This window comes from Typopeltis vanoorti, chromosome 17 (assembly GCF_054136105.1).
Source record: "Typopeltis vanoorti isolate ZY-2024b chromosome 17, IOZ_Tvanoo_1.0, whole genome shotgun sequence".
In the NCBI taxonomy this organism is placed as follows: Eukaryota; Metazoa; Arthropoda; class Arachnida; order Uropygi; family Thelyphonidae; genus Typopeltis; species Typopeltis vanoorti.
Genome location: NC_143565.1, coordinates 44,844,841 through 44,857,046, shown reverse-complemented (window position 1 = coordinate 44,857,046; position 12,206 = coordinate 44,844,841). Strand labels below are relative to the sequence as shown.

The 12,206-nt window shown below is 34.9% G+C and overlaps 1 protein-coding gene across 1 annotated transcript in view; it reads left to right on the top strand.

Annotated features, from left to right (window-relative positions):
• LOC150097350 (diacylglycerol lipase-beta-like) overlaps window positions 1-12,206 on the top strand; it is a 290,177-nt gene that overhangs the window by 43,882 nt on the left and 234,089 nt on the right. The gene's annotated exons all lie outside the window — the stretch shown is intronic.

Sequence of the window (12,206 nt, the reverse complement as noted above, 5' to 3'; positions counted from 1 at the left end):
AGCTAATAATAATGGCAAATATCTGTTGGATTTCTGCTCAGGACATGGACTGGTTATTACTAACACCATGTTCCAACATAAAAATGTGCACAAATTCACATGGAGAGAAGAGGCTAGGAATAAGAAAAGTCTCATTGACTATGTTATTGTTGATAGTGATGTTTTCTCCCTGGTGCAGGACACCAGAGTGTACAGAGGATTTGAAATTGGAAGTGATCACTATTTAGTCTTGAGCAGGATAAAATTGAATTTCATATTGAAAAGAATAACATGTAAGAAAGCTTTAAAGCGAATAAAAGTTGAGCAGCTCTCAGATGTAAACTGTAGACTAAAATACAGAAATATTATTGAAAAGAAAATGAAAGAGTTTGAGAACAGGAATCAAACCTTGGAGATTCAGTGGCAAACTCTGAAGGAAACATTGATTGATTCTGCCAGAGAGGCATGTGGTGAGGTTGTGTGCAAAGATAAAAAAATCAGAACTCCCTGGTGGACACAGGAAGTTAGAGAGGCAGTGAAGGAAAAGAAGAAAGCATATCAAAAGTTCCTGGCAAATAAGTCAGATTTTACTCTTACAGAATACATAGACAAATGTAAGAAAGCTAAACAGTGTGTAAAACTAGCTAAACAAAAGTCATGGGAGGACTTTGGCAAGAATATAGAAAATAAGTATCAAGAAGGTGGCAAAATATTCTGGAGGGTGTTGAAGAAGCTTAGGAATGGAGGAAAGAGTGCTGTAAAAGGAATTAGAGATGATAAAGGTGAAATGAAAACAGGAGAAAAAGATATCCTTGAAGTATGGAGTAATTACTTTGAAAAACTGCTAAATGAAACAAGCAGTGATGACAGCACAGTGATAAAAAAAAAACACTGACCAGGCATGCAGTCAGGAATACATATCCATACTTGAAGTAGAAAAAGCCATCAAAGGCTTGAAATGTGGAAAGGCAGCAGGAGTAGATGATATTCGACCAGAAATGCTGAAGTATGGTGGTATAAGAGTCTTACAGTGGCTGCACTGCATAGTTCAGAAAGCATGGACAGAGGGACGAATTCCCGATGATTGGAGTAGAGCTCTCATAGTACCCACATATAAAAAGGGAAATAAAACTGAATGTGAGAATTACAGAGGTATTTCCCTACTGAGTGTTCCTGGCAAGATCTATGCAAGTATACTTGAGAAACGGTTGAGAAGAATTGTGGAAGAAAAGCTTGGTGAAGAACAAGCTGGATTCAGGCCAAATAGAGGCTGTCAGGATCAGATCTTCACTTTACGACAAATAGTCGAGAAAGCATGGGAATATAACAAAGATCTGTATTTAAGTTTTGTCGATTTGGAAAAGGCATATGACAAGGTGCCAAGAGAGAAGCTATTCAATACGCTGCAGTTATATGGTGTCAATGGGGCATTATATCAAGCAATACTTAGTCTTTATTTGAGTTGTGAGTCAGCAGTTAGAATTGAAGGAAGTACAGGAAGATGGTTTAATGTTAAATCTGGTGTGAGACAAGGATGTACATTATCCCCTCTGTTATTCATTATCTATATGGATCACATTATGAAGGAATGTGGTATTAAACCTGATATCAAAATTGGAGATGTTAATGTCAGCTCTTTGCTTTATGCGGATGATGTTATACTTGTAAATAAATCCGCTACAAGTCTGCAAGATTCTCTGACTAAATTGAATAGCTGTTGTAATAGATATGGTATGAAGGTCAGCAATAAAAAGACAAAGACAATGAAAATAGGCAGAATCATTGAAAATATCAACTGTGTTGTGAATGGAGAACCTGTGGAACAAGTAAAACATTTCAGCTACTTAGGCACAATTTTTACTGAAGATGGTAAACTAAATATAGAAATAGACAACAGAATCAGCAAAGCTGGTATCGTGGGAAGTCAATTGAATAAATTCATATGGAATAAGAAAGAAATTAGTCGGAACACTAAATTAGCTGTATACAAGACTGTGTTCAAACCAATTTTAACTTATGGATCTGAGAGCTGGGTCAGAAGTAAAACACTTGACCAAAGACTAGAGACCGCAGATATGAGAGTCCTGAGAAAGATTAGAGGCGTGAACAGATGGCATCAATGGCAATATCATATTAAAAATGAGGATATTAGGAAAGAACTTGACATTGTCAGCATCCAGGAATGCGTTAGCAGAGCTAATCTCAGATGGTATGGTCACTTAAATAGAATGGGAGAGGAAAGATTAGCAAAACAAGTGTTCTCTGCCAGGTTGACAGGAAAACGACCCAGAGGAAGACCAAGATATAGGTGGATTGATACGGTACAAAGTGCCTTAGACGATAGAAATATAAGATCTGATAATGTTGGAGTCTTGACAAGTAACAGACTGATTTGGAGGAAAATTGTAGATAGGAAGTTAGTAATGATGTAATTTTTTCATGTAGTACTGTCATATCCTGTACACCCCTTGAGGGTACATGACAGGAATTTGATGATGATGATGATGATGATTGTCTTGTTATTGCTGACTTTCATACCATATCTATCACAACAGCTATTCAATTTAGTCAGAGAATCTTGCAAACTTGTAGCGGATTTATTTAGAAGTATAACATCATCCACATAAAGCAAAGAGCTGACATTAACATCTCCAATTTTGATATCATGTTTAATACCACTATCTATATGGATAATGAATAACAGAGGGGATAATGTACATCCTTGTCTCACACCAGATTTAACATTAAACCATCTTCCTGTACTTCCTTCAATTCTAACTGCTGACTTACAACTCAAATAAAGACTAAGTATTGCTTGATATAATGCCCCACTGACACCATATAACTGCAGCATATTGAATAGCTTCTCTCTTGGCACTTTGTCATATGCCTTTTCCAAATCGACAAAACTTAAATACAGATCTTTGTTATATTCACATGCTTTCTCAACTATTTGTCGTAAAGTGAAGATCTGATCCTGACAGCCTCTATTTAGCCTGAATCCAGCTTGTTCTTCACCAAGCTTTTCTTCCACAATTCTTCTCAATCGTTTCTCAAGTATACTTGCATAGATCTTGCCAGGAACACTCAGTAGGGAAATACCTCTGTAATTCTCACATTCAGTTTTATTTCCCTTTTTATATATTGGTACTATGAGAGCGCTACTCATTGGGAATTCGTCCCTCAGTTCAGGCTTTCTGAACTATGCAGTGCAGCCACTGTAAGACTCTTATACCACCATACTTCAGCATTTCTGGTCGAATATCATCTACTCCTGCTGCCTTTCCACATTTCAAGCCTTTGATGGCTTTTTGTACTTCAAGTATGGATATGTATTCTTGACTGCATGCCTGGTCAGTGTTTTTTACCACTGTGCTATCATCACTGCTTGTTTCATTTAGCAGTTTTTCAAAGTAATTACTCCATACTTCAAGGATATCTTTTTCTCCTGTTTTCATGTCACCTTTATCATCTCTAACTCCTTTTACAGCACTCTTTCCTCCATTCCTAAGCTTCTTCAACAACTTCCAGAATATTTTGTCACCTTCTTGTTATATTTATTTTCTATATTCTTGCCAAAGTCCTCCCATGACTTTTGTTTAGCTTTCTTACATTTGTCTCTGTATTCTCTAAGAGCACAAGCTGACTTATTTGCCAGGAACTTTTGGTATGCTTTCTTCTTTTCCTTCACTGCCTCTTTAACTTCCTGTGTCCACCAGGGAGTTCTGATTTTTTTATCCTTGCAGACAACCTCACCACATGCCTCTGGCTGAATCAATCAATGTTTTCTTCAGAGTTTGCCACTGAATCTCCAAGGTTTGATTCCTGTTCTCAAACTCTTTTATTTTTTCTTCAATAATCTTTGTGTATTTTAGTCTACAGTTCACATTGGAGAGCTGCTCAACTTTTATTCGCTTTCAAACTTTCTTACATGTTATTCTTTTCAATATGAAATTCAATTTTATCCTGCTCAAGACTAAATAGTGATCACTTCCAATTTCAAATCCTCTATACACTCTGGTGTCCTGCACCAGGGAGAAAACATCACTATCAACAATAACATAGTCAACGAGACTTTTCTTATTCCTTGCCTCTTCTCTCCATGTGAATTTGTGCACATTTTTATGTTGGAACATGGTGTTAGTAATAACCAGTCCATGTCCTGAGCAGAAATCCAACAGATATTAGCTTTGCTCTTTTCTCCAAATTTTCCCAAAATATTTTTGTATGTCTCACAATCATTTCCTACTCTCCTATTTAGATCCCCAACAAGGACCAACTTTTCCTTTTTCATTGTGTCAGTTGCTTTTTCTAAAGCCTCACAAAATTCCTCCACTTCTACCTTAGTAGAACCTTCTGTGGGACCATAGGCACAAATAAGTCTCATTGTCCAGTTCCCCATTCTCATATTTGCCCACATTAGTCTACTTGAGACTGAGTGCCATTCAAGAAGATTAGTCTCGTATTTTGTGTTGAATACTATGGCTACTCCTTCTTTTCCTTGATTGTCATTGCCTGAATATAACATTTTGTATTTATTGCTGAGAAAGATCTCACCAGTTTTGTTCTTTTTTGTTTCAGTCACCCCTATTATGTCGATCTGGTACTTATCTAATTCCTCAGCTAGCTCCATTTCTTTGCCATTCAGGCTTCTCACGTTGATAGTACCGATCGTTAACTTTGGTGATGTTGAGTTGGGGTTTGTTTTCAGATTTGTCTCTGCCATTCTTTTGATCTCATAATAGCTCTTGTTACCCATCGATTTATTTACATCATCAGCCCAAGAAGTTTTTGGCCTTCCAGGAGATTTTCTCCCTTTTAATCTTTCCTCCAGTACTTCCAAAGATGTTTTCCCTGCTAATCCTCTTGATTTGTTCCTGCCATCTTGCGTTTTTGTCTTTATAAGGTTTTCTGAGTGTTCTTTTGGTTCCCATTAACTTCAATACCTCTTCATTAGTTTTTTCTCATTCCAAGAAATCTTCAATGCTCTCCTATAGCATCACATCTTAAAGGTGTATAATTTCCTGATTATGGATTTTGTATCTGTCCACATCTGGCATCCATAATTCAATGTGGACCATACATAGAATTTTATTATTCTTATTTTAGTCTGTTTATTTATAAATTAATGATGCCAAGAAATTATATACTTAATTTAATCCTTTATTCAAGTGTAAGCAAGTTTGCCTGTGAAGTCAGTTCATGACCAGTCTTGTATATAGAGACTAATGACTTTACATCAGTTGCCGATAATGCAACACACATATCCTTACAGACATGCATTTTGGAAAGGGACACTACCCGGATAATACCAGCTACCCTGAATAAAGTGTTTGACCTTTATTGAGGTATGTTTAAGTGCAGGAATACCTCTCCAAAAACTCGTGCAATCTCTCAGATTACCCAACATTGAGTGACCCAAGGGATCATTTAACTGAGCAGTAGTTTCATTTAGTGACAGGCTCACCCTGCCATCGAGAAGAACCCTCAGCAGTGGGTCTGCCCAATGGTAGGCTTATCCCACCACTGAGCAGAGCTACTCATATCTAAGGGAAAATAACCATCAGTCACAGAATACCAAGGTTGAAATAATGCAGAAGTCATATTTCCATATACAGGTAGTCAAAAGGTGTCACACCTTAATACTAAAATACTCTGGATTAGAGATAGATGTTGGAAGTTTTTTCATTTGGTTATACTATAAATTAAGGATGCCAAGAAATTATTTTCTTAGTTAAGTGAAAAGGGACACTACCCGGTCTCACAACGGCTGAGAAAGTGTCACGGATGTGACACTTTCTCAGCCAACGGCTACCCCCTCCAAAAAATCCAAAAAATACTTAACCCAGTTATCCACAACCCGCCACCCCCTCCCCTTCACAAAAAAGATTACTCTAAATCCATCACTATTCCCTACATCAGAGGCACCTCAGAAAAAATCAATAAAATCTTAAAAAAACATGACTTGACCACCTGTTACAGACCACATAAAAAACTGGCATCCCTTATCCGCTCCACCAAAGACCAACCACTTCCCCTAGACCTACCTGGTGTATACCAGGTCCCTTGCAGCTGTAAACTGTCCTACTTTGGCCAAACAGGCAGGACAGCAAATATCAGAATCTCAGAACACAAGGATTACATCCGATTTCACCAGTACAGCCACTCTGGGCTTGCAGACCACGCTCTGGATACTCGCCACAGAATAAGATGGAAGAAAGCCACAGTAATACACCGCAAGTTCAAGTATGAAAGACTATTCATGGAATCAGCCTCGGCCCTTAGGAACATGCCAAACCTCAACAAATTTGGATGCATGAAACTGCCCCAAATTTGGGAAACTTTTATCAAAAGAACTTCAGCCCAAAGACCAAGAACTACCAATATAGCCCGCCAGGGGGCACCATCAGGACTTTAGGAAAACGCTAGCGTCCTAGCCTCAGTCTCATTTGTTGTATTAGTCCTTGTGTGCACGTGTCTTTTTAGTAAGTTCCCAAGAAGATGGCAACGTGACGTTCGCCGAAATATCGGAAAGTGTATATTAAAGTTTATTTAATCTATATTTCCAGTATACGCTGTCAATTCCTTAAATATTAGTTATTATCTTAAATTTGTGTTTTGTTGCCATTTTTACTTATTACCATATACTTGGTTTTTGCTGTATTTAATACTAAGTCATAATTCTTATTCTTTTTGATTAATATTTCAACCATATTTTGTAACTTTTTTTATTTTGCTATGAACACCAAATCATTCAGCAAATCTAATATTGTTAATTCTAATGCCATTTATTTTTATTTCCATTTCATTTTCTTCATATTCCTTCATTATCATTTCACTGTTCACATTTCAATATATCACTGTATATATTGAAAAGTATGGGGGATATTATACAACGCCCTTGTCTCACTCCTTTTTTGATATCTGTTGTTTTATTATTAATGTCATTTATAATTTGTGACTTCTGATTCCAGTATAATTCTGTTATTATTCTGAGGTCTTTTGTATCAGTTTGAATGTCTCTTAATCCATCTATTAACTTTTCATGGCTTACTGTGTCAAATTCTTTTTAAAAGTCTATAAAGCAGAGTTATATGTTATTTATTTTTATTGATCTTTCAATAATAGTTTTTAATTCATAAATTGGTCTGCATGGTTAGCCGAGTGACTATGCACTTCGCAACCATATGTCTGAGAAAGGAGTGTCCTAGATTCAATTCTCATCGCTGACATTGAGGGGTTTAAGGATCTTTCTCAGACATAGCCAAGTTAGCTGGTCTTGGGAGTGGACAACAAGGTTTTTCTCCCCAGTTTATCTTGGGTTTTTCCTCCTGCAAGCAGGAAAACGGGCCCTGTGGACACACTGGGAGGCATAGGGCTAGCCACCTTATCCCCGGGACAGGTACGGCTTAGAAGGGCTAGAGATAGCTCTGTAACAGGCCACTAGGCTTAATACCTGAAGGGAAGAAGAAGAATTCATAAATGGCATTAATTGTACTTTTTCCTTGCATGAATCCTTTTTTTGTTGTCCACTTATATGGCATTTAATTCTAGAAAACATTCTATTTTTTTATTATTTTCAATAGCATTTTTGAAGTAGGATATGATACTAATTATTCTAAAATCATTACATTCTGCTGCTTTATTCTTTTTTGGTATCGGAATGCAAATAGATTTTATGAAGCCTTCTGGTAGTATGCCTGTATCATATATATTCTGTATTATTCCAATTAATAAATCTTTTCCTTTTCCCCCTATCTCTTTTATTAACTCAGGATGATATTCCATAACATCCAGTCATTTTGCCATTAGGTAGTTCTTTTATTGAGCTTACTGTTTCTTCTTTAAGTTACCTGAATTTTTTTGAATGAACACTGATCGTAGGTTTGCCAGGCCTGTGGTCATTATGCAGTTCTGTTAGGGATTTTTTCCATCTTTGTGTCTTGTGTTCTGGATTTATAATAACATTCTTATTCTTATCTTTTAACTGTTGGCTTGTTATTTTCTTTTGGTTATTAATAAATTTTATTTCAATGTAACTCTATAATTTTATTTTCTTTATCTAATTTTTCTACTTCTAAGCAATTATTATTGATCCATCTTATGTTTTTCTTCTTTACATTTATTTCTTATTTGTCTATCTAATCTTTTATATTCTTCATTTCCATTGGGGTTTCTAGCATCTCTTCAGTAATCCATATTTTGTTTTGTTTTTTAATTGACTCTTTGTATTTACAATATATTTTTCTGCTGCAGTCAATATTGTTTTTTTTTTTTTTTTATCTTGATTCATTTGTTGGTGTCTTCTTTCTTTTCAATATACTGTGCTATATTATTCTGAAATAAAGTCTTGGTGTTACTGTTATTTATTTGTATTCCACTTGAATGTTCAAAATCTGTTAGTTATCTATTTTAGCTTTATATTTATTGTAATTCTCACAAGTCTGTAGTTTGATCCACAGTTGGCACTTGGCATCTTTTGCATTTGTTATTCCATATCTATATCTCTGATTGATCATAACAAAATCTGCTTGATTAGTATATGTACCATTGGGGTATCTCCATAAAAACTGTTTGCAATTATCAATTTATGTTTTAAACAAAATTCAATCTATCTATCACCTCTATCATTTCTTATACCATATCCATATGGACCTACAACAGAACTTATTCTTTCCTTTCATATTTTTTCATTCCAATCATCCATAATGATTAACACCATGTCTTTCACTCCTCCAGTATCTTGAATAGTTTCCTCTATTTTCTCATAAAATTCTTCAATTTCTTCATTATTTTCAGATGTGGCAGGCACATAAGATATATACACCTGGTGTATATATCTTATGTGTATATATCATAGGAAGTGCTGAGGGCCAGCCAAATCCCATTGCAAATTCTCCTTATATCTCTCACTTACCACAATTCAATACTGGGGCTAATACTGTAACTGGGCCTCAAGAACCAGTTAAGGTGGGACAAGTACCCGGGGAGAGAAGGCAGACTCCCACTGTGCTTAGTATAATAAATTCAGCAGTATAGAAAAAATTCACTTCTAGTCCTCGATTACTCTAATAGCTTCAGAGAGGAAAATGAAGAGGGAAGAAAGAGAAGTTGGAAAGAAGAGTAGGGACCAACCTACAGATAATAGTAAGGTTTCTGTTATTTGAAATAAGGTGTAGTCCAGCATCAGGTTCCCTGGGGGTGTAAGTCCCTGAGGACATATGGAGTATACATGTTATAATGAAATGACATTTTAATACCTTTATAACAATCATTGGCTATTTTTCTTATCCATAAACAATAGTGTGAAGAATTTTTATTATTTATTATTATTTTTTTTTTTTTGCATTGTTTTCTAGATAATATATTTTGATCACACTGGCAAGGTTTTAATTTTTGACTTTTTTGGGATACAACCTTGTTTGCATACTCCCATCCTAAGAAGAGATAATATGGAAAATCAGGAGAGTATAGAAAAAGTTATGGGACTAATACAGCTTAATAAAAAAAACACCATTTTCAAGGGAAAAACTTTAAATACAAATTGTTGTTTAATGCAAGGAATGGAACTATTTGTGACAACACTAAGGCAAGAATTTAATAAAATTAATATAAAAAAAAATAGAAATGACTTGAATATCATCTCTTTGTACTTTTAATGTTAAGTCTACAGTAGCACACTTTTTAATTATCAAGCAAACAACACGACATGTATGAATTGGCATGTTTGTTGTACATCTGTTTTTCCAGTTGATCTCATATGCCACAGGATGATGGAAGCCTTGGATACCATGAATCAGTTGCTGCAGCACTTGCATTGGAGCAGGAATGGGAATGTGACCATATGTATTAATATATTTGGCATTAACACATTTTTATGTATTAATTCCTTATGGTTTACTGAATACTTAATTTACCCATTAGAATAATTTCTAATAGGTAAATGGGTTAATTGCTAATGGGTTAAAATATTTATACTTTAATTTTGCTAGAAAAGTTTAGTAAAAAGCCAAGTAAGGTAATTGCTTTTTTTTTTTCATCTTAATTCCTATTAATATGTTGTATTATCTGTTATTCTAAAAGTTTTTGGTTACAATTTTTGCAACCCAAAAAATTGCCCATATAATTGCTTTGACAATTAATTTCATCTCTTTGGAATTTTAGTGATTTATTTTTGCTGCATGCCAACTGAAACTTACTACATACCACCCACTTGTACAAGTACCATATTTTGAGAAAAACACTGCCCTAATTTATATCATAATAGATTCATCTCTTCACCATACTGGTGGCAATGCAATAACTTGACCCACTCATCCACTGAAGCATCTTCAGTGATCTTGCTTTACCCTTCCTTATTTATCAGCCATTTTCTGCATGTTCTTAAAAAAAACTTTCCTTCCACTCCACTTTTCTCTGTGCTAAACTTTTGTTATGCTATAGAGATTTAGCTATTTTTTAAATGTTATAGTTCAAATGTCTCTTTGGAATTGATCTTAAGAATACCAGTTAGATATTATTCTTGTCCTCATGTTGGAGGTTTAATGAAGTATAAACAGCACTAGGAAAGGAGTAACAACTATTTTAATTTTTCCATTATTTCATCTCAGTCACTGAAACATCTTCAGGGAGTACAAACTAACACTTGTATCATGCTCAAATGCAAAAAAACTAATTTAAACATGTGGATGTAAGACTATCTTATTTCCATGTTTCATTTAGATTTGAGTGTGTGTGTGTGTGTGTGTGTGTGTGTGTGTGTGTGTGTGTGTGTGTGTGTGTGTGTGTGTGTGTGTGTGTGTTACAAATCTTAGTTTGTACTCTCTATAGATGTCTCTGTGACTGGAATAAAATAATGGAAAACTTAAAATAGTTTGTAATCCTTTCCCAGTGTTGTTTATACTTCATTAAACCTCCAGCATGATGTTCTCCTAGCATAAGCTTTAATGTACAGATACTGTTTATTGTTCATTTTTAAGCATAGCTTCTTGAAGTATATTCTACTCATTACCACTTTTGGAAGATATCCTCAGAGAGCATATAACGTATTGCAATAGTGCAATATTATAATTAGACTTTCATTGATATTTTACCTACTTGTGCTGTTTTGTAATCCATCTCTTTAGGGCTTCTTTTGGATCTTTTCTCTGCTACTTTGCCTTCAAATATCTGCTTTTTGTAATCTTATATTCCCGTTCTGGTTAATGACTATGCCATCTTAGATTGGCTGTGCTTATAATTCTTGAATGCTCATGCTAAGTTTTTTGCCAACTTGCCTGCTTAGCTAGAAAAGCATAAATCATTTTCCTCTCTCCAACCAAGTGTCTGGTTTGAATCCTGCTGTGAGTATGAATATTTGTAAATATCTTTAAGTGATTTTCATCACAATATGAGACCACTGCATTGTTTTGTTGGAGTGGTGAAGTGACTTAAAAAGTTTGGTGCATCTTCTTTAAGAAGATCACCACATTGTAACAAAATTTACCTCTGCAACTGTGTCCTTTAGAGGTGTATGGTGTCAGCTAAGTTTTATGGACCTGCTAAGCTTCAGACTCCAGTCTGATATCAAGATACTTTTGTGTGCCTTGCAGGACACACTAGTGGAGTAGATAATTTGCCAGAAAATAACTACTCGATTTCTCAGCTCTGAAATTGGATAGCACATGATATTGTTGTGGACTCTGGTCCTACAACAGTATGTAGTACTGTTGTCAGTGTAAAGTTAGGAAAATAAATAAAAATTTACAACCTTTTGTGGATTAGATTCACATATTAAATTAAAGAAATGTACGCATAAGACATTTAGATTTTTTTGTATGTATTCTGTTGTTGTAATCAAATGTTGATCATTTTAAATGCTCCTTTAGCTTTATTTATTATTATTATTTTTCATTATTAGACTTTAGATCAACAAGAAAACCCTCTGATTTGTTAAACTCATGTGCTGAACCACTTCAAAAAAAAATCTCAGCTGCAGATTTGTGAGTAACAATTTGACATCAGTAACTTGTAAGAAGTGCCCTTTTAGTTATTATTGTGCTCTGTTGTAACTAGCAAATGTTGCTACTACCAAAAATTTTAAAGCACATCACTGATGTCATTAATTACCTTGAATTCAGAAATTATTTTAACCATGAGGTATTTTGGTAATAAAAAATATTAATATAACCCTTATCTTAATTGCTTGCAGGATAGTATTGTTATTATCACAAAGTATATTTGAGCTA